The sequence below is a fragment of the Hibiscus syriacus genome, unplaced genomic scaffold (genome assembly GCF_006381635.1).
Source record: "Hibiscus syriacus cultivar Baekdansim isolate YM2019G1 unplaced genomic scaffold, ASM638163v2 tig00116958_pilon, whole genome shotgun sequence".
Lineage (NCBI taxonomy): Eukaryota > Viridiplantae > Streptophyta > Magnoliopsida > Malvales > Malvaceae > Hibiscus > Hibiscus syriacus.
The window spans coordinates 1,945,341-1,970,610 of NW_024063484.1; the positions used below are offsets into that span (position 1 = coordinate 1,945,341).

Here is a 25,270-nt window from a genome sequence, read left to right on the forward strand (position 1 = left end):
AAAGGTTAATATAGTACCTTTGAACAGTTTCAAGTCCTCTGCTTCCCATGACCAAAGAGTCGAGCTTCAGATCATCAATAGCATCAAGAATTTTGTCCCTCGCATCTCCTCCCCAGTATGACGACATTTATCTGTAGAATTCAAAAACACGATGAAGATGAACATATGCTCCAAATAAACTTATATTAATAATCAGACAATTTCCAGTGTTTAATATTATAGATATGGAATCAATGGTCAAACAAATCAAGCAAATTCCAAACAAAGGACGGAGTGCTGTGTGACCCGAAACTAAGTTTTTGGACAGCCCCAACGGCGAGTGGTTTATTGTGTACAAAGTCCATGAACCCATTTAGGCCTACTTAACTAAATCATTGTAACACATCGGCCCGTAGAACTAAAATTACATGCCCAGAAAGTGTGTTAATGTCATCATCATCATCTGCAGTGAATAACATATGAGCAATCTTTTTGTTGATATTAATTACTATCTGTCATCATCGTACTAAGGTAGTAACAAACTTCGATCTCATGAACTACCCCCACCTTTAGATTTTTGGCTAAACTACACCCATAACCACTAATTACGGGATATTCTATTTTAGCCATGCATCTTTCGATTTTATTGATCATATCACTTAGTTATTTAAATGGTGACAATCAAACTATCAGTTGTTAATAAGGTGTCGTTATGGACCAAACGTATAATTGTACCAAATTTTTTAACTTAACGTCACTTTGTCTGTTGTCGTGGCCTTCTTTCGAGTTGGCTCAGAATTGGGCTAATTCGATTTGAAAAAATGGGTTAGAGTCGCCACCGATCATTTTAAAAATATTTAGGCCGATTGGACACTATCTTAACTGATCTGCGTTTTACCATAAATGTGTCGGGTTCGGGAGTATGTTACAATCAAGGAAGGATTAGCACCCTTGAACTGTTCTTTCAGTACCATTTAATTTGTCGATTGTCTTTAATTACGAAAATTAAAATTTAAAAATTCAACTCGAATTTCTTACCTTTGATCGATTGAGATTATTACTGAAAAAGACAAAAAGAATGTTAAATTGAAAAAAATAAAGAAATATCAAATAAATAAAAGAAAAAAGTTAAAAAAAAGGTTTTAAAAAAATAAAAAATAAGTAAAAAACTATTAAAAGGGATAATAAAATAATAATGAAAATGAAATAAAAAAGAAAAAAATATAAATGAAAATTCGAATTAAAGGATTAAATGAAAATACAATTATATGCTCATAAATGCATCTATATGAACCTATATGTGTTTTAAGATAGCCAATAACTTAAGTGAAAAAGGCACTAAATATAGCCTTTTTACAGAGTTATCAAGTATTCATTGTCAAATGATTAAGAATCTTTTAAACGGATATTACCTTGTAATTACTCCATATTGATAAATGTTTGGTTTGATCGTGCGGGGACTAACCGAGAAACTAAAGGAAAAGGGCATCACATATAACAATAATGTTTCATTTACTTATGAAGCCTTTATGCTCACAGTTCTGCCATTCTTGATTGCATAAGTCAATAGATCATGAAAGCAAAACGGTGGTGGTGATGATTATGCATAAGTTTTTTTTAAAAAAAAAATTGGGTTAAACATATTGAACACTCATACAGTATGCAGAGATCAATAGTGGAGAGTAATCAAGAAATGTTTGAGGAACTCAAGCCCTTCATGCTACAACATAATCCTCATTTAAGAGAAGATTACTTTGTGTCAATGTTTTTGGGAGGATTGAAAAAAGAAATTAAACACAGAGTAAGAATGCATGAACCAAAATTTAGATAAAGGTTATAGGAAGGCAAGATTGTGTGAGTTAGCATTGGAGATAGAAGGAAAGAGGAAGCAACACTTAGTTAAGAGCAATTATTCAGGGCATACTGTAACACCCCAACCCGTATCCGACCCGAATACGAGTCCGAGATGTCACATTGACTTTTCAAAACCTTTTTCTTACAAAATATCAAGACCTTTGAACTCTTTTTAAGAAAGTACGATAAAATATCAAGAAAATATACGTTTTATGAACAGTAAAATATGGTATGAACAGTGAGCAGTACCGTATGAATAGTAGTTAATAGTACTATGCTACAGTACCCCGAATGTTAAAATTTCCATATTGTAATAGGGAACCGATTACCCTGTAACAGGGAATCGATACCCTGCTACAATACTGCTACAGTACTTCCGTAAAATACGTATAAATTCATAAAATTTAAAACGTTCATCATCTTTCATTCACCATTTACAAATACACGTTTAAAACATTACAAAATTCAATCATATGATTTTAACAAAACCGATTAAAACATATCGGATTCAAATCTTTGTTTACATGCCAACCATTATAAGTATTACAAAATACATAATATTAACTTCTTTTCTGATCTGATCTTTGGAAAGGAGAAACTGACATGTCTTTCATAACTTTTCTCAATCTTCTCTTTTTCGCTTTCTAAACCTACGTGTGAAATAATCACACTCTAAGTCGATGACTTAGTGAGGCATATAAAACATATAGTATAACTATATACCATTTCATATAAACAAAAGACATACATCGGAAAATACTATCACATCATATAAAATCATATCTCCATTGTATAACCAATGCACACATATACATTTATCATGAACATATTTATCAGTAATCATATTATTATCACTAATTCATTTTTATCATATAATCATATGTTGAACATTTCCATATACATCATGGAACACATATATCATTTCATAACAAAACACACATAACATGTATAATTCATATAACACATTTCGTATCATAAAAACAAACATATACATAATTTATATATTGTATTTGATATTATCTCTTTATTAGCCCATGGTACACTGGTGAGAACTGAAGGTATGTGAGTACATTGATATTGTGCACTAATGCTGTCACCACAGCTCGTATAAGTCCCACTGAGTGGCATATGAAATTTGTCCCGAAGGACCTATGTATTTTTCCCGAATGACCACTGTATATGTCCCAAAGGACCGCGTAGACCTTCGACTCTTGGCATGCCAACTATACCTATAGCTCTCGTATTATATAACATGGGCATTTTTCTTTTGCTTCATATATTTATGTACTCATATTATTGCTTTTATGATCACATGTGCATATAATCACATAGTTTACTTTCATGTAATTCATGTCACTTTTCATATGAATTTATATTCATATATCACATAGCTCATATCACTTTGCATGGATTCACATAAACATATATATTATTTGTGTTTCATCACTTATTCTCATATCATATAACATGCTCTATCCTCTTATGTTCACATGACATATAATGCATACAAATTATATTCACATATGTCTTTACTCATGAATTCATACCTCATACAAATCATGTCATCTCTTGTTCTCATATGTTTCCAATACATCACTAGTGCAATTTCATGTAAATCATGTAACATATAAGAATATATATATATATATATATATATATATATATATATATATATATATACTAACACACACATAATAATAACATAAATTTTAAAAGTTACTTCTTACCATAGTAACTCCATCATTAGCTCATCGCAAGCCAATGTTTGTTCAAGAACCTAAGTACAAAATAAATTGCACTCACCTTAGTCTTGCTTTGATTAGATCTTAATCATTTGATTATTCCGGAACTTGTTTAGGCTCAATATCTACATAAATATAACATTTCAAAACAACTATCAGAAACCTAAACCTTAAACTTGATGTTGATAACTTAAGCCGGTTTAATGAACCAAAATTCCATTTTTCATTTAGGGGGAGTATGTTCCCCCTGCACAATCTGGAATTTTCGTTCAAGCCCAGAAATCACTGTTCATTGCACGAAAATTCTCTATTTCCACTTCAATTCTTCATATTTCATCCCTTTCATATTCTTAACTCAAATATACATGCTTAAACTAATTTATATCCATTTATTTCATCTTAAACCTCAAAATTCTATTCTCCATATAGAAATCAATAATCATACCAAATTTTCCATGTTATCCAAACTTAATTCTAACACTTCTAACTTCTTATTCTCATAGATGACACGTCAAATTCAACTTAAAATTCAACTTATCAACTTTATTTCAAGATTTCATTCAAGAACTCAAAATCTTTAATCTCTCATATACCTTTCATCTTGTTGTTTTAGAACAAATTAAGCTTTCCTTAAGCTTAATTATCATCTAATGATCAAAACCCAACCTTTATTCAACAAATAATCAACAAAATAGAAAACTCTTACCTTTTCCTAGCTTCCACGGTTGGAGAAGAAAATGAAGAAGAGAAAGAAGAAGATAACACTTCCCCCACGTGATTCATTCATATAAGGGAAAAAATATCTTTCTTGTCAAATGACCATTTTGCCCTTTAATTCTTTGAATAATTACTAAAAACTTTCAGGAAATATCCCAAAATAAATCATTAAACTATTCAACTATTTTACTTTGACCAACAAATTCTGAAATATTTCAATTTGGTCACTAACCCGGTATTGAGGATGTTACAAATCTTCCCTCCTTTTAAGAAAATTCGTCCTCGAATTTTCATTACACACTTTGACAATAACAAATATTTTAATACTCTCATGTTGTTTCCTTCATTTAATCTTTCCTTCCTTTAGTTCTTTAACTAACATTTTTTCCCTATTCATTAATCTACTTTTGTTTATCATATAAACAGTAACAGGTAACCTCATCCATTCCTGTCTTTTATTTCTTTCGATTCTGCATTTTCCTTTGATATTTCTAAAATTCATATAATGTCACTTATCACATAAACAGTAACATTTATTTTCATCACTTAACATCATAAATCAATCAAATTCCTTATAAATTTTTAATTATTGTGCAACAATAACCAAACTTTTATTCCATCATCGTTTGATCAAGAACATAACTTTACATCTTCTTCAATTGTGATTAAACATATACTTTACGGAATTAAACAATCTTTCACATTACCTTGCACATTTTTTTCTTACTTTTCCATCAAACTTATAATCTACACTTCCATATAATCTTTATCATATCGAATCATTTAAACTCCATCTTTCTATAATCAAGATCCCCTTATCCACAATTAAATCATATCTTTCACCAGTGTTTTCATACTCTACTCATCTCACTTATATTCATCTCTAATTACCGATCTTTATCACATCTTTATAACTTTGATAAGCATCTTCACTTATACAGAACCTCATTCCTTACCATCTCTTGTACTTGTATTATTTTTTTTCTTCCTCAAAGCTCTTTTTTTAAAATCTATAAATACTTTTGTCATTGCCTTCATCATATTTATATGGTTAAAATACATAACCATGTCTAGGTCCATATTATACTTGATTAATTGACTTTATCTTTTCTTCCAATCTTATTACTCTATCACCTTTACTCTTGCAGCTAGTCAATAACAACTGTTCAATCTAGGGAACATGCCCTAATCAATTAATCATATACCCTTTTTTTCCAACCAGAATTATCTCAACTATAGTTTTCTTAACTTTTCAAATCCACATTCATTCCCGTTCACCATGAAATTTTCTTTGCTCATACTAAACATTTCAACGTCTTCTATCTTATAAAATAATCACTTGATGTACTATTTCTTTAAGCTCTTCCAAAACAATATTTACCTCAATGCATCTTTTATTATTCCCATTATAACATTTGTTTACCATAGTTTAGCTCAACAACATAGCAACTAAATTACTTCATCTAACTTTTCCACTTTAGGATAGTGGAGATCCTCTAACATTATTCAGTTGCACATTTAATTTTCTGAACGCAATCCTTAACTTTTTAATCTAGGGTACAACCCTTATTAACTTGATCATATACATTCTTTTCCATCGAAATTTGCCTTAACGATTTACTCAACTTTTCAAACTCGAACTTTTACTCACATACAATATTATTCCTCTGTTTCAAAATCAAACGTTATAATTTCCTTTATCTTATAAATTGTTCACTGACATACTCATTCTCAAACTTTTCTATTACTATTTATCTTCTCTTGAGCATTCAAATCATTATCTCTTTCACTCCATCACATTACATAATTAAAATATTCATTGCATTCGAATCCACTTCATATTTGGTTATCATAACCTGACAATATCTTATAATTCCAATACATTTTCATCACATAATTTTGTTAGCCATTGCTAACTCTTTCCATCTATAATTCAAATCCCTTATCATATCCACACTCTTGCTTGTACACAATACTATTTACAATTCTAATATTCCTTTTCACATATCACCTCTTCAATAAATCTTTCGTGCTATCATAAACTTCACTTCATTACTTTAATTCTTTCATTGCCTTTTTCCCTTATGCTCTTACATTCATTTCATATCATTTATATTTTTCCTTCTTTATCCTCTTAACTTTTCTATCAATCCTTAGTTTTCGTCAAACATACAAATCTTTTAACTTTAATACATTCACCATCACACTACTTTATTATTCAACTTATTTCTTTCCATCAAAACATAAACATTCATCAAACTATCCATATATATATATATATTCTTTCCAGTCAAAATAATTCATTCGTTATTTTCATCACTTATCAAACCTTCATTCTCATTCGTCCATAATACAATTCCTTTGGTTCAAATTCAACCATTCCATTTACCTTTGTCTTATACATAACTAAACCATACCCATGTCCTTCATACTCCCATGCTATTTTATATCACATATATTTATCCTTAACTATCATTCCTTATCACATTTTCATGACTTTGATAGTCAATTTCTCTACTTGTTTCAACAATCACCAGATTTCAATATTCATCTAATCCATTTAAAATATTTTTTCTACTTCGATTTACATAACTTCTAATAGAGCTTTTCATCCAATTCACAAAGGTTGTCTTTAACCCTGACTTATTATCAATTAAATCATTGTTTAATCTTTCAAGATTAAACCCTACTGCTGGAGTCTGTCGAACTCTCATCTGATTTGATTCTCTAACGGAGAATACAACTAATTCATATCTAGTTTAAAGTTGAAAACCATAATCTCTATCTTTCTTTGATGGTGTTTAACTTTATGAAGCACTAATTTTCTTAATCGTCTGAGATTTTTGTTCTCCAATCATTTCATTTCGAGCTATCTCTCTAGAGCTTTAGCGCAATTAACCATTTCTTGAAACGAGAACAAATTCAAAACCAATAACACTCTTTTAATTTAAGGCGCAAGCCCTAAACAACCAATCACATGTATCCTTCTTAATCAGAATCAACTCAACAATAAATCTGTTTAACTTATTAAACTTACTTTCATACACATGTATGTGTAATTCTCTTGCTTCAAGCTCATATATTCTAACTTCATTCGTCTTATAAATCGATCATCCATTTACTTATTCTTGAACTGTTCTATAAATCATAACCACGTCACTTGATCTTTTAATGTTCTTATGGTGACATTCGTTCACCATATTCTATCTTATCCACGTAGTAACGAAACTTCTCAATTTAATTTCTCCCATTTGGAGAAATGAACACCTTCCAGCATTATCTTCATATCATTTAACCAAAGGTCTGTAACAACAGAACCTTCCTCAAATTCACCCTTAAAATCGGGTGCTCTTAACTCTTTTCAAATACATTCATTCTATGAATTATAGAAGTATAAAATTAAAAATACGTCATAATATCATTTAACATCATGAAACATTCTCTAATCTTGTACAGGCACGCTCTGAAGTTTTTCGCTCTTCTCCCTGCCTGGCCAGGGCAAGTGAATGCTATTACCTTCAGTCTATTGCCTTATGCTTCACTTTGGAAACTCTTATGATCATACATCTAATATAACATAACACTTTAACTCTATTATCAAGACATTATACTCCTTACACTATCAGATCAGAAATTTTTTCACTTTGTATTGCCATGTATACTTTAAAACACTTTTAACTTCGTTTTTAGTCTAAAATCGGCTAAACCGTAGCTCTGATACCATTAAATATAACACCCTAACCCGTATCCAACCAGAATACGAGTCTGAAATATCACATTGACTTTTCAAAACCTTTTTCTTACAAAATATCAAGACCTTTGAACTCTTTTTAAGAAAATACGATAATATATTATATTTGATATTATCTCTTTATTAGCCCATGGTACACTGGTGAGAACTGAAGGTATGTAAGTACATTGAGGTTGTGCACTAATGTTGTCACCACAACTCGTATAAGTCCCACTGAGTGGCATATGAAATTTGTCCCGAAGGACCTATGTATTTGTCCCGATGGACCACTGTATATATCCTGAAGGACCACATAGACCCTCGACTCTTGGCATGCCAACTATACCTATAGCTCTTGTATTATATAACATGGTCATTTTTCTTTTGCTTCATATATTCATGTACTCATATCATTGCTCTTATGATCACATATCACATGTGCATATAATCACATAGTTTACTTACTTGTAATTCATGTCACTTTTCATATGAATTTATATTAATATGTCACATAGCTCATATCACTTTGCATGGATTCACATAAACATATATATCATTTGTGTTTCATCACTTATTCTTATATCATATAACATGCTCTATCCTCTTATGTTCACATGACATATAATGGATACAAATTATATTCACATATGCCTTTACTCATGAATTCATACCTCATACAAATCATGTCATCTCTTGTTCTCATATGTTTCCAATACATCACTAGTGCAATTTCATGTAAACATGTAAATCATGTAACATATAAGAATATATATATATCCATTTCTATTTACAAACACACATAATAATCACATAACATTTTAAAAGTTACTTCTTACCATAGTAACTCCATCATTGGCTCATCGCAAGCCAATGTTTGTTCAAGAACCTAAGTACAAAATAAATTGCACACACCTTAGCCTTGCTTTGATTCGATCCTAATCCTTTGATTATTCCGGAACTTGTTTAGGCTCAATATCTACATAAATATAACATTTCAAAACAACTATCAGAAGCTTAAACCTTAAACTTGATGTTGATTACTTAAGCCGGTTTAATGAACTAAAATTCCATTTTTCATTTAGGGGGAATATGTTCCCCCTGCACAATCTGGAATTTTCGTTCAAGCCTAGAAATCACTGTTCATTGCACGAAAATTCTCTATTTCCACTTCAATTCTTCATATTTCATCCCCTTTCATATTCTTAACTCAAATATACATGCTTAAACTAATTTATATCCATTTATTTCATCTTAAACCTCAAAATTCTATTCTCCATATAGAAATCAATAATCATACCAAATTTTCCATGTTATCCAAACTGAATTCTAACACTTCTAACTTCTTATTCTAATAGATGACAAGTCAAATTCAACTTATCAACTCTATTTCAAGATTTCATTCAAGAACTCAAAATCTTTAATCTCTCATATACCTTTCATTTTGTTGTTTTAGAACAAATTAAGCTTTCCTTAAGCTTAATTATCATCTAATGATCAAAACCCAACCTTTAACTCAACAAATAATCAACAAAATAGAAAACTCTTACCTTTGCCTAGCTTCCACAGTTGGAGAAGAAAATGAAGAAGAGAAAGAAGAATATAACTCTTCCCCCACGTGATTCATTCATATAAGGGAAAAATATATTTCTTGTCAAATGACCATTTTGCCCTTTAATTCTTTGGATAATTACTAAAAACGTTCAGGAAATATCCCCAAATAAATCATTAAACTATTCAACTATTTTTCTTTGACCAAAAAATTCTGAAATATTTCAATTTGGTCACTAACCCGATATTGAGGATATTATACATACACTAACCCTAAAAAATAACAGGCTCAAACCATGTTACTAAGGCTGCTGTGAATCCTCAAAACAAACAAATATTGATTGAATACAAAAGAACACATAACTTGTGTTTTAAATGTGGAGAAAATTTTGTTCCTGATCATCAATGCAAACTCAAACAGCTCAACATAATGGAAGAAGAAGAAGAAATACTGAAAGAAGAAGAAGAAGAAAATGAGGAAAAAGTAGAGCATAGAGAATAATGTGCTTTGGCTATATCTATACATGCATTAACAGGCAGTGATGGGCTTAACAATATAAGACTGCAAAGGGTGATTAAAGGCAAAACCTTGAATATTTTATGGACAGTGACAACACACACAATTTCATCACACCAAGATGGGCTAAAGAAGGAGTAGACGTAGAGCAAACTAGTAATCTAACAATTTCCCTTACTGATGCTTCCAAGTTATACAGTACTGCTAGAAGCAAGAGGTTAAGTTGGAAGATGCAAGGAAATGAGTTTGAGTTTGACTTCAGAGTTTTAAATATGAGACAAAGTGATATGGTGCTAGGAGTTGATTGGATAGGCTATTACAGTCTTATGAATTTCAGGGAACTCACAATGACATTTATGATGGGAGATAAGGAAGTTAAACTAGAAGGACATCAAAAGAAATTACCTATAAGAATAGTTTCAGAAGCTAAAATGATGAAATTGACTGGGAAAGGCACTGAAGTAATTGGGGAATCTTACTTTTTAAATATTAAAGTAGTGGAGCCAGAAATCCCAACAGAATTACAACCATTGATAGAAGAATACAAAGATATTTTTAAGGAACATAAAAAGATGCCTCCCATCAGGAACCATGATCATGCAATGGTATTAAAAGAGATAACACAACCAATTAACCTCAGACTCTACAGGTTTCTTCACACTCAAAAGACAGAAGTTGAAAATCAAAATTAATGAAATGTTGGCTACTTCAATTATCCAAACCAACAGGAGTCCTTTTGCTTCACTCTGCTTACTTGTGAAGAAAAATGATGGGATATGGAGGATGTGTGTGGATTATAGACAACTAAATTTTGTGACAGTAAAAAATAAGTTTCTCATTTTAGTAGTTGAGGGTTTGCTTGATGAATTGGCAGAAACTTCCTATTTTTCCAAGGTAAATATAAGGTCATGATATTGACATATCAGAGTGAAAGAGGAAGACATTCTTAAAACAGCCTTCAGAACACATCAAGGGCACTATGAATTCATGGTGATACCCTTTGGCTTAACTAATGCCCCTGCTACATTTCAAGCATTAATGAATGACTTATTTGGTCCTTATTTGAAGAAGTTTTTGCTAGTATTTTTTTGATGACATATTAGTGTATAATCCTGATCTAACACACAAGCAACACCTAAATGTGGTATTGGGAGTATTAAGGAGTAATCAATTATATGCTAAGCAGAATAAATGTTTTTTTTGGATAACCTAAGGTGGAGTACCTAGGGTACATCATTTCTGTAGTAGAAGTTTCTATTGAACCTTAAAAAACAGTGGCTAACACCCAAGAATTTGAAGTCCTAAAGAGGTTTCCTAGGACTGACCGATGATTACAGAAAATGTATTAAGGGGTATGGTGAAATCAGCAAACCTCTCACTAATTTACTGAAGAATAAAGTATTTTAATGGGGTCTAGAAGCAGATGAAGCATTCAAAGAATTAAAATAAGCCATGTGTAAGGCTCATGTCTTAGCTCTTCCAAATTTCAACAAAACTTTTTGTTTGGAGGCAGACGCAAGTCAAAAGGGAATATGAGCTGTGCTGAAACAAGATGGAAGACCCTTGGCTTACTTAAGCAAGGCTTTGGGGGACCGATACATAGAGATTTATCCATCTATGAGAAGGAATACATAGCCATCTTAAAGTTTTTTTTTCCAAGTAGAGACATTATTTGGAGAATAGACTGTTTATAATCAAAATAAACCATGAACCACTCAAACATTTGCTAGAGCAGAATTAACTACTACCATTCAAAAAAGGGGTTGTCTAAATTACTGGGGCTAGATTATGTAATTCACTACAGGAAGGGTAGGTTGAATGTGGTTGCAGATGCACTATCAAGAAGATTTGAAGATGGGACAGAATTGACACAGATGGAGGACACAGATGGAGGATTATTAATGACTATCACTGTACTAGTTCCAGAATGGGTTAAGGAAATTGAGGAGAGTTACCAAGGGGACACTTTGGCTCAAAAATTCATTATAGCTTTAGTAATTAATCTAGAAGAATATTCAAGGTGGAAATGGATAAAATGAATACTCAGGTACAAAAAAAAAAGAATTTATGTGGGAGAAAATGGAAACCTTAGACAGAAGGTGAATGAATGCTTGCATGATTCTTCCCGAGGAGGACATTCAGGAGTCCAAGCTACTTATCAGAGAATTAAGCCATAATTTTATTGGAAGGGATTAAAGGCTCAAGTTAAAGGGTATGTGATGAAGTGTGAGGTTTGTCAGCGAACAAAAGGAGAACATGTGGCTTCATCAGGGCTGTTACAACCTATTGCTATTCCTAACCAAGCATGGGAAGTTATAACCATGGATTTTATTAAAGGAATGTCACAGTCAATGAAATCCAATTGCATATTAGTGGTTGTGGATAAGTACACTAAGTATGGGAATTTTTTTGTTATCTCTCATCCCTATACATTAACTAAAATAGCAAGAAATTATTTGGATCAGGTGTACAAGTTGCATAGCCCTCCTAAGATGGCCATATCAGACAGGGTTAAGACTTTCACAAGTCTTTTATGGAAGGAATTGATGTGACAATTAGGCACTACCACCTTGTTTAGCACATCCTATCATCCTGAAACGGATGGACATACTGAGAGGTTGAATCATTGTGTAGAACATTATTTAAGAAGCATATCTGAGACTAGGGACTTGGTCTAAATGCTTACCTTTAGTTGAATGGTGGTACAACACCAACTATCATACAACCTTAGAGGTGACACCATTTGAGGCTTTGTATGGATACAAGCCTCCCATGATGAGTTGGACAGTTGATACTACTATTAATTCAGTACAAGAGTTGATGGAAGAAAGAGAGCAACTACAAAGAATATTGAAAGAGAACCTAACTAAGGCTCAGAATCGTATGAAACAAAACGCAGACAAAAATAGAACAGATCGAGAATTTGATGAATGAGAGGAAGTTTACATTAAATTGCAACCCTACAAACAATCATCAGTGGCTGTCAGAAAGAATTTGAATTTGGCCGCCAAGTACTATAGCCCCTACAAAATAGAAAGGATAATAAAATTAGAAAGGATAAAGGAAACTACTGAAACTACCTCCGAATTAAAAAATTCACCCGGTATTTCATGTGAGCTTATTGAAGAAAAAGGTGGGTAAAGAAGTAATTTCCATAAAAAATCCTCCAGAGATCAGCGATGATGGAGATATAAAGGTCTACCTAGCCATTGTTCATGACAAAAGGGTCTTAAAGAGGCATAACAAGAGCGTGACTCAGTTTTTGATACAGTGGCCCAATTTGGCAGTAGAAAATGTGACTTGGGAAGACTATAGTGTGTTGAAGTCTCAATTTCTAGACTTTGATCCTTAGGGACAATGATCAATTAAAGGAGATGGTAATGTTATGTTCGCAGAGAAAATGGGGAAGAAATTAGGGATTTCGTTAAACAAATTGGGGGTTTGTCGCGAGTAGAAAAAGGAAAAATGGGAGTCGGAAATGGTTAATGAAACGGGGTGTATTAGCAAAATGGAGAGTATGGAAAAAAAATAGGGAGTTTTGAATTAAGAGGGGCTGATCAATTGAGTTTGGGAGGCCCAACACCACTGAGCCCAGAAGAAGCAGACCAATTGCTTGAAGGAAAAGTTGGACCGGGTCATCAACAGTCCAAAACTTGAAAAGAGGAGTACAACGGTTATGTTAGTTTTGCCGTCTGTGAATATAATAATTTCTTAGGATTCTTGTACTAGAAATATATGTGCAAATGGAGTGTAAAGGGGAATTCATTCTGGTGATTTCAATGAAAAATCCATGTTTCTTAAATCCTAAATTATCTTTTCTCTTCTTAAATCCCTAAATTTGTCAATTTCATTTAACAACCATAACATACTTGTCATAAGAAATTTTCGATAACAAAAATTTGAGCAAAATATACCTAATATAAGCAAAAAACAAAATTAAAATGTTGATAGACTCGCATGAAAAAGTAGCAAGAGAGGAGTAAGAGCAAGGTAGAGAAGAAGAAGAAGAAGAGTTTGATAATAACCAGGATGTGTTTTAGGAACCAATTTAGAATCTGGATTGAGACTCTCTAGCGCAAGTTTTTAGTATCTTTTAGGATAAACTACACATTTAGTACCTCAATTATCATTTTTGTTCCATTTTGGTCATCTAACTATTCATTTTTTTTTCAAAAGCATACTTAATATTACATTTTGGTTTCATTTTGATCGCCCTTTGTTAAAAAATTAATAGAACTACTGACTTGGCATTTTAAAAAAAAAAATCAATGATGATATGACGTTACCTTATTGTGACACGTTAGCATCACCATTAATTTTTAACGTTGGGTGATTAAAATGTAACTTTAGGTATGATTTTGAAACAAAAAATACTTTAATGACCAAATGGAACAAAAGTGATACTTAAGGTATTAAAAGTGAAGTTTATCTAATCTTTTAATATTAAACTAATTTTTTTTATTTTTTATACAATATTTAATTGGGTAAATTATGCATTTAATACCTAAACTATCATTTTTGGTCGGTTTTAGTACCTAGACTTTCATTTTTTTCAAAGCCATACCTGATGTTCAGTTTTTGTTTCATTTTAATATCTGTCGTTAAAAACTTAAAACGTTTAGTATCTAAACTATCAATTTTGGCCCATTTTATACCTAAACTTTCAAAAAAAATCAAAACTTAATGTTAAGTTTTGAACATGGGTACTAAAACGAAATAAAAACTAAATTTTAAGTATGCTTTTGAAAAAATTGAAAGTTTAGGTACTAAAATGGACCAAACTGATAATTTAAGTACTACAGTCATAATTTACCCTATTTAATTAAATAATTAAACATTTTAATTTTTTAATTAATTTGATTTGATTAAATAATTAAAGACCATTCGAGTAAATAGAGATGAAATTAGGGATGACTTCAAAAAATAGAGATAAAACATTTTAATTAAAGACCATTTGAGTAAATAGGGATGTCATGGGCCGGGTTTCGTCCAACCCGATTCAATTAAAAAAAATGTCATTCACTTGAAATTGGGTGACTTCACCCTATTCAAATCTCGACTTGAAACGTGATCCGTGTTTTGAGATAAAACTTGAATTCGATTAGAACTGACCTGAAATAAATATATTTATAAAAAATAATTAATTTTATTCGATAAAATAGGGATCTATTTGAAAAAAATAAATATAGAGAGGGTTATTAACGTAGTTATCTTTATATATATAATGTATAATTATATTATTTTTGTGTTGGATAGGGTATTTTTAATCCTAAAACCGAATCCGACCTGAGCTTGCCATTTAAAAAAGTTGACCTGAGCAAATTCACTTTTTTAGAAACCGTGACCTAATAAAATTGGGTTAGATCGAATCTCATTGATGTATTTCATAGTTTAAAGAACACAATAGATGCAAAATAACATTCAGGGTTATATTAATTATATTTACAAAAGTTCAAGGGGCTAAGTACAAGTAAAACTAAGAAAGCCATCTCAATCAAGTAATGAGGGTTATACAAGAATTGGGGCATTCATTCATAAAAATCTAGGGCTGCAATGGTACACAGGGAAGGCTTAAAAATAAGAACCCAATACATTTGTAGCCACACATAAAAGACTTTTTCAATACTATAAAAAACATATCTCATCTTTGTAACTGATCGGGTGTGATTTCTTGTGGTAGATGACGATGTCGTTCTACCATTCGCCACACCGTTATCCGCTGGCGGACTCACTCCCCATTTCCCTTCAGATTCGGATGGCTCCATCACTTTCACAGATCCGTCACTAAAACCTATTGCGAATTGGTTTGGCTCCATTGGGTGTGCAGCGACGACAAGCGGGTATACAGCTTTGTTTCTGTAAAACGAACCAGATTAACAGTCCGGTTATATTATATAAACCGAATGATATATGCATTGCATGGAATAAAGTTGCAGATAACTTGCCCCTTCAAGATTGCTGGTGGCAAGTAAACTGTCGAGCCGATACGACATCTAAGTTTCAGGCTATCAGCATCGAACACCCCGATATTACTGTCACAAAAGGTAGCATAAACAGATTGGCTGTTGCAAGAATATGTTGCATAAGATATGGGCGCAGGTAGTCCATCCAGTGGAATCCACTGCAGCAAATGAAATGGCATTAGACAGTGTTCCCTCGTGTAAAAGAGATAGCAAATCATCAAAGTCCATGCCACATTTTGAGTTTACTACCTGTCGGATGCGCTCCATTTTGGAGGCATCATATATTGCTAGCTGTGTTTCATGAACCACCAGCATGCGAATTTGATCCGAGTGAAATTGAACTCGAGTGTCACCCGTAGGTGCCTTTCCAGCTGGGATTTGGATTGGAACCGATTTCCTTTTCTCCCACGTATCAATGCTCCACACACACAGCTGCAGAGAAATGCAAGATGTTAACAAGTACTAATATAACTAAAAAACTTGAAAATAAGTTGATGAAAGAATTTGAAATATATATCAGAGATGCTGGAACCCGAAAAATATCAAGGAGATTAACTCGAAAAACTAACTGAAAAAATCGGTTGGCCTTCTCTATATTTTTATGATTACCGGAAATTTTATAGCTTTCGAAACCCAAAGGGAAGATGCAAACAAAATAAGTAAAATATGACGAGCCAGGATACTACTTACATGAGCATCAGCGCCTGATGAAACCAAGATACCGAGGTTGGTTGAGAAAGCCAAACCGGTTACCCGTTTTTGGTGACCTTTCAATTTTGATTTCACCTAAAAAGTTGAAAACAGATTGCATCAGGACCACTTAAAATGCCAGGAAGTAAGAACAAATAGAACGCATCAAAAACTGTTAGGAAGTTTCACCTCGTCTACTCGAACATTGTAAATATGGATAGTTGAATCCTCCATTTCGATCGCTATGATATTATTATCCTGTGGATGGAATGCCGAGAATGTTGAGGCTGGAGGAGGACATAAATGTTGTCATTACCTGCAAATCATGATATTATTAGCATGCCAATCATGAAATGCATTCAATACACAGGTAAATGAAGGCATACCTTGAAAGTCATCATGTTAAACAAAGAAACTTTTCCACCAGTCGCTGACATCACATGCGAATCATTCTTCGAGAGTGCTATGCATGGTACAGCTTCTACCAGGTTGACACCTGTTATATCATTAATCATAAGAAGACCACTGTTTGGTTGCCAATGTTGTGGAGCTACATTGGCAGTGGCCTTTAAAGTTTAAAGGACTTTAGAGTTCTGGTCATCAATTAAAAGGAAGGAATTTAGAAAGAAACTGTCGAAAGTAAAACAATCGTATTAGAGAAATTATTTTACCGTCCCAGATGGATTCTGATCACTGCGGGACCACTTCCATAGCTTCTGAACACCGTTTGACCCAAGTGCCAAAATGCCAACAGCAGAATTTGTATACAGAAGCTGGACAACCTTTAAGGAGATGCAATGGTTCAGTGCTATGGTAGAAAAACAACGACACAGAACTGATTATTAGAAGTTCAACAGACCTTGCTGGAGGCATCCGTGCTGTCGGGCAAGGTAACCAACCGACATTGAGCAGAATCCGTGATTTCAGCTAATTGCCAGGCTTTAGTGATGTCTATTGCATCATCCGCAATTCTAGGCTTTTCGACATTTCTTCCCAATGGATCAACTCCATTCTTTTGTTTGTTTGGGGGGGGGGGGGGAACAATTCAAAACAATAAAGGCAATTGGAAGAACGTCAAAAGAATGAAAAACACTTGAAAAACCTAAGTCTGTTTGTATAATAGACAGCACAGTGGTTCCAGTGGAAATACAAAAATGGTCCTTATTGCATGAAAAGGGATATGGAAGGGAGCGCCCATGAGCTAAAATAGGAAGTTGGGCCTTAAATATAATCTCCTAATGTGCTTGTAGTGGTAACCAAGAGCAAGAACAAAAAGTTCCTCTCCAAAAAATGAACAATATGATTAATACCGCAAGCTCCAACTACGGTATTCAGAAAAAAAGTTCAAAAGGTGACTCAAGGTACATCCAGCTAGCATACTAGTATAGGAGAAGGCCTGACAGGAGAGCTCCTTTCCGATTTACAACTTACAGGACCGACATTGCCAGCTGCAGAAGAGCCAGAAGCCTAACCAACAGAGAAAACATAAAAACATGATGGTATTTAGACATGAATTTTCTTAAGGACATATTAAGCAAATTTAAACAATCATTACCTTAATCGAAGCAGAAAGAATGGATGTTCTCAGTGGATCGAAAGTTGATGTTTCAGTTGCTCTTAAAGATCTAATACCCACAGCATTTGCAAGTATTTTGAATCCATTGTCAGCTGTAGTCACCGCTAGGAGATTTCCTTCCTTATTGAATTTCACACGTGGAAGACTCTGAAGCAATTAATATGATCCGTTAGGTACTCAACATAGTAGCATATATGTAATATGTTTCACAAAACAGCTATGAGATTCGAATATTTAACTTACAGGGAGTCCTCCCTCGGCATCTGTGAAAGTGAGAAGATTGATATTCTCCATGTCCCAAAACTTTATCTGGCTATCTTCTCCAGCAGCTAGAAAATGATTTTGTGTTGTGTCAAACGACACCACACCAGCTGATTTCTTTCTGAACCCCACATAAGTCCTCTTTATTGCTCCTTCACTTTCATTCCACTAAAACCAGAAAAGATTCTCCATCTTTACTAGTTCCGCAAGAGAACAATCTGAAACAAAATCAGAAATCAGCAAAAGTTCAAAACTGGAATGAAATCAGCAAAAGACTTAAAGGTGTTAAGAGCAAACAAAATTTTTCAATAAACTCAAAATTTTTAATGAAAGTTCTATCTTAAAATTCATGATCATACCTACTTCCATCAGCACTGTAAAGCATTGTAGTACACCAGTGACCAGGGGCATCATAGTCAACTCTGGAACCCATATTGTCATACAGCCAAGCCTTAATTTTCCCATCGACAGCAGTTGAAAATATAAACTTCAACGGCATAGATGATCACCACATGGGTATAAATTGGCATTCATACAGAAAAATAAGCATTCAATTCTCAGCCAAAACAAAAAGTAATTTAACAGAACCAACTAAAACTATATGTCCATACGACACTGACCTAAAATATTGGAGTGAATCAGATATAGTAGACCAGTGTAGCAACAAGGGGAAGATTGATTTATTAGGGGAAAGTACTAACTAGAATTATGAAAATGGCTTTGAATTGTGATAAATCAGGCAGCCCTGTGATGGATACTAACTGAAAGTGGAATCATAAATTACAGAAGGCAAGAGCAGATTGATAAACGTACTTTCATGCTTTAAAGTTTGAACAAGTTGTTGTGAGAGTGACTTTAGGCGGCAAAGACTAGTTATAACCTCAGTCAAGACAGCACAAACACAACTGGTGCATCAGTTTTACAATTAAGGCTTTGTTACGTGTTTCCTATCCTTATGACTAAAAGGTATATATAATCAACAACCATGACATATTTTGTTGGTACCTGAATGTTCTCTTTATGATGTGGGCAGATGGAATAAACTGGTGCATCATGACCTTCAAAATTGAACAGCTTTTATCCCGTCATCGAATCCCATACCTGCTTCATTTCTTTGATGAGGATAACAAGAAACATCCAGTTTAATCAAATACTTCTAATAAAACTTAATACCCTTTACCTTTATAAGCTTGTCATCTCCACAGGTAACAATGCACAATTGTTTGTTTGGGTGAGCAAAGGCCAAGTCATTTACACCACCAACATGGGCATCAATCTGTTAATAAGAAAAAAAAGTCGAACACTAGTTATGAATCCTTTTAGTTTCAGAAGTAGAAAAAAATAACTAACCTCCAAGCGCTGGATTAGATCATTTGATCCAGGATATGCATAAAAGTGAACCAAGTGTTTGGAAAATGCAACACCTGCAACAAGAAAGGCAATAAGCACAAACATATGCGAACTAAAATGATAGTAATCCATCAAAAGGAACACACCTATAAAACTTCCATCAGGGCTCCATGTGATGCGGCTGACAGATATTGGTGTATCATTGACCATTAAAGCCTGCAGTAATTCCACTAACAAAATTAATATAGGTGTTGAAACATAGAGAAATTGCTAAAACAGACATGAGTCATGTGACACTATCACATAGAGAGAAACCTCAATAAATTAATGACACAAACCTGGAATTGCACTGAACATGTTGACATTCCCCATATCTTGAATGGCTTTGAAACTAACCTCTCCCTCATTCCAAGTTCCCATAGTGTGATTTCACCATTAGAACAACCAACTGCTCCAATTACATTGCATCATAAAAGGAGATAAATTTCAAGCTCGTCTTGATGAGAAAGATATAAATAAACTTCCATACCAAGTAACAATGTGTGGTGTAAAGGATGAAAATCCATGCTTGTGACCATGGATCCTTGATGCATGGTAAAAGCCACTGTTCTTGGTAGGTCATCCAATGACCAAGCTTGCTGCCGTGGTACGGGATATGTAACCTAAAAGTGGAAAATATAAACATATTTACTAAAACAAAACCAAAGGGAAACTACAAGTTGCGGAACAAGTAAGAAGGATAAAAGGAAGGCCCCCCCCGGGGGGGGGGGGGGGGGGAAGAGAGACAAATCACCTCCTCAACTGAAGGAGCAGGCCGCAATCTTTTCATTAGCTGGTCATGGTCAGGATTCTGATAATCAACCATCCCAGGTACTGCTGGAGGTGTTCTCGGACGCTTTAAGACTGAAACAGTTCAAATGGAGATAAGATTAAAATGCGTACATAACAAGAGATTTACATGACACAAATTGGTCGCCTAGGCAATCTTGTATGGCATTTAAAGGCAGAGTTTCTTTATAGGGGAAAAAACATAAATGCCCTAGAGTCTTCAATACCAACAAGAAAAGGTAAATAAGAATTCAAGTTAAAAGAGAATTGTTTCCTCAAGAGCAACACATCCAGGGATAAGAAATGACGAAAATGTCATTCTACACTGATACAGACAAAAGACGGGAACCACACACCCCAGTTTCAAGGGGGAGCATTAAACTAAGTTTTGACCAACTTGTGAATAATAGATTAAATGTCCAAATTATTCCAGTCTTTAGTAAAGCTGATTCCAATGAGTCAGACTTAAGTTCTGACCTTGATTTTGTGGAACAGATATAGATGATGCAGTGACAACAGCAGCTTGGACAGATGATGAGGCAGAAGCATTTTCCATCCAGCCTGCTAAAGCACCAGCATTAGCAGCAGCAGCTGCTGCAGCGGGTGGAGGGAAGGGCTGTATGCCAAAAATAGGACAAGCCGTGTGTCAAGCAATGTTATAAACATTATTAAAGAAGAACACCATTCACAGAAATAACAAAATGACTGCATACACTGTGTGCTGCAAGTGATGTATACACAGCAGGTTTTGCAACTGCAGCAACTGGAAGATTGACAGGTGTAGGTGCAAGAGGACCATTTGGAGGCGTACATGTGTGATCTGTGAATAAAGTCTTGATGTCAGGGTTTGACCTTGGGTTCTTGCATAGCTGATGCTGCCAGTTCAAGCTGTATGGACCCATAATTGCAAATCAAAAATATATTCATACATATTTAATAGTAAACAAATTATATTTGAATCCCGACTCCATAGTAGCAAGTATCATATCAACTTCACCTTTGGTTGATCAAAGTCCTTAGTCTTGAGGACCTCAAAGTAGGGAAAGCAAGCTTATCACGGAAAAGTGGATTTGCTTCTATGAGTTTCTTTAGTTCTACCAACATTATAGCTCGAGCAGTTTTTGTATCCCCATATTTGGAAAGCTGCTCACTTTCCCTGTATTCAGAACAGAAAAATACAATTACACAACAAGGAAGATTTCAGGCATTCATAAGGGTTTGGTTTACATTAAAATGGAAAGCTACTCATTTTCCCTGCAATCAGAACAGAAAAATACAATTGCACAACTAGGAAGATATCAGGCATTCATCAGGGTTTGGTTTACATTAAAATGAAAGTTTTCTCTAAAAAAGGATCAAGATGTAGTTACTTGGCTCTTGGCTGAAAAAAGCTTACTTATATAAAAAAAAAAAATCCTTGTTATCCAATCAAATCTCTAAACTTAAAAACTGCTTAATATATAGAAATCATCCATCAATGTTATGCCTTGGCAAATAGAAACTACATAGCACAGTTTATTTCCACCATGAAATTACCTGAAATTGTTGAGTGTCAAAAGCTGAGTGATTTCTTTGTATAATTCGTCATTAAATGTGGAAAACACCTTTAAATCAGTTGTCAATATTTCAAGAGCCTTTGCCTTTTCTTGCCTGCAACACAATAGTAAAATTCAATGTATTTAAGCAGGAAAAAAATTATTCATTAATCATTAATTTTAAGAATTTATATTAGGAAAACAACTGAAGCATTAACAATACCGATCGAGTGCTTCCAGATACTTCTGTTTCCTTATCTCAAAGAATATCTTCATGGAATACCGATTATCATCAACTTTTGTAAAACCAGATAAATACTTCTCAACCTCTTCCCATTCTCCGGCCTGAACTTGCTCTTCGAAGTACTTCAGGTTGAAGAAAAACCCTGATTCTTTCTCAAGCCTACAGGAGACGGGAATTGTTTCAAACAAAAAAATCACAACCATGTACATGCTATCAATTTGCAAAACAAATCTCCGTACTTCCCGAAGCCAAAAGTGAGGTACTAAGGAATAGAGAAACACATAGCCCGCCTAAAAAATATCTACTTACAACTAATAATTAGTTATCATTTCTTCTCCTTTCCAATCTTCTCCCCTTTCTAATAATTAAAAATTAAAATAACTTAGTTTACCAAAAAAATTAAACAACTTAAAACTAGAAAAACAACAAATACATTCAATTAATTCGTTTCTTCGATACAAACACAGTAATTCAATAATCAAAAACTTCCCCCAACAACCAAAATCCTCTAATTTTCACAATTCACCACCGCTAAAACTCAAATTACCAGAGCAACGAAAAATACTAAAACAAATTTTACCATAATACCCCCCAAGAAAGGTAAAACTTCAGATTCACAAAATTTTCCTTCATTTCCTTCTGCTTATGCATACGAAAACAACTAGAATACAAAGTAAAGATACGAATACACTGTACGTATACGTATACAGAGAAACTACTTAATTGAACAAAAAAAGGCTTACCTGTGAACCGACTCCTTAAATTTCTCTTCCTCCAGAAACTGAAGTATGAGAAACACCAGTTCTCTGCTCAGCGACGACATTTTTAATTCCCGGAAACAAAAAGGAAAGTCGATCTCTCGAAACCAGCCGAGTCAAGGAACGATTCCGGTCGAATTGACTCGGCTCTAACTTCGAATCTGGACTAATTTCGAGAGATTTACAGATTCGCCTTCAGTTTCTTTCTCTGATGTTTATGTGAAGCTCGAGTTTCGAGGATTTTCTAGGGTTCCAAATGCAATGAACAAGAAGAAAAAGATACAGAAGAGAGAGAAAAGAGGGAGGGGAGGGGAGGGGAGGGGAGGAGAGAGCGAAGTGGTCTCGCTATCTTCTATGCGTTGTACAGACGTCTTTCTTTTTCTACTGACATAGCAGTGAAAGGCTAATCTGCTTATCGTGATAGGTATGATGTGTTATTGATTTAGTTATCAGCTTATCATTGCTTGGGATGATGGAAAGAAAAGCGGATTCCAAACCTCTAATTCAAATATAGCGAATATTCGGTACACACGTCCAGTGGGTCCCCTCGTCTCCTGTCTTGTTTGTCCTGTCCCTTCCGTTATTACGCGAGTCTTTTGTGTCTCTTTATCTGTCGCGATATTTTTGCTTTTGACGAGTTGTAGACTCCAAGTATGTACAGTCAAAATAGAAAAATATTATAAATTTCAATTGTCTAATAAGATTTACTTATACTATATAAAATTTATTATTTTTATATAAAATAAATAGATTTAAAATATAGGCTTAATATTAAAATAAGTATTCAAATTATATATATTTTCTCGAATAGATACCTAAATTATTTTAACTCATACAGGTGTTTATCGTTATAAATATTACACATTTAATTAAAACGAAAATAAAGAAAAACGTGTCAAAATAAATATACGATATAATAAGATAAATGAAAATTAATTAATATTAAAAGTCGATAATGAAAAGAAAAATATTAGAGCCGAAAACTCTAAGAGAGAGTATTAAAAACTATCTTAATCCTGTGTTAGCCTTGGGTAAGTATATCCCGTGAGTTTATAATAAATACTTGAATTTATTAAGTTGTTTTATTGATAAAATAAATTATTGTATTTTCTATCAAGAATTATTCTGATTATTAATATTAAAAAATAAAATTATGTAATTTTTTTGAATCAATATGGGTAAATTACATTTGAAGGTCATTTTAATTTTCAGTCTTTCTTCTTTTGAACATCAAATTTGAAAACATTATATTTTGATCATTTATGTTATCTATTTGCAGTTAAATTATATTACTCGCTTGACACGATAACAAAAAGGGTTAACTTCTAATTTAACTCGTAAATTTTAGAGAAAAAAGATATAGTTTGGCCTCGAATTCTCTCAATCTCTCTTTTAATCCACACCGTTCATCGTAACACCATTTTAACCTGTGATAACTCTGATCACTCCTCCATTTTCTTGCTTCAAATTAGACAGGTTTCTAGTTTATTTGTTATCTTGAATATAGCATGGGGTGGCGGTGCCTTCCATTAACCTCTAACTCTCGTAGTTTGATCTTAGTCTTCAATTGTTTATCGTGTTTCTTCAGAAGCCTTTTGTCTCGATCTTGTGTTGTTCGTAACGATAATCTAACGTTAGATTATAATTTACAGTGTGCTTTCTTTGATGCATTAGAATGCAGGTTTAAAATACGTTTACAAAGTTCTGCTAAAGCGAAGCTTTTGATTCAGTTTTGATGAATTTGAAGTAAGAGACAATAATGGCGATATGGGTTGTATATGATCTGAATGTGCCGGTGATAGTTTGTATTTAAGGGTATAAATCAATGTTGGGGCAACAACATGCAAATCAACTGCGGGATTCTTATTCGACGGCCACAAGATTTTATGTAAGAAACGAATTTTTTTAAACCGTGGGAGAAGATGATCTTGTAAATCTTTAAGAACGAAAATAGATTATTAATTTTTTTAACGAATTT

At 33.4% G+C, this 25,270-nt stretch overlaps 1 long non-coding RNA gene and 1 pseudogene across 1 annotated transcript; both read right to left on the minus strand.

Moving 5' to 3' along the window:
- Positions 1 to 13: 13 nt before the first annotated feature.
- Positions 14 to 11,595, minus strand: LOC120189563. Its single transcript, XR_005522542.1, has 3 exons — positions 11,584 to 11,595; positions 10,966 to 10,968; positions 14 to 131 (listed from the first exon to the last, which is right to left on the minus strand). It is a non-coding gene; the product is annotated as an uncharacterized LOC120189563 (long non-coding RNA).
- Positions 11,596 to 15,728: 4,133 nt separating this feature from the next.
- LOC120189457 lies at positions 15,729 to 23,587 on the minus strand (annotated as a pseudogene).
- Between the last annotated feature and the right edge of the window lie 1,683 nt (positions 23,588 to 25,270).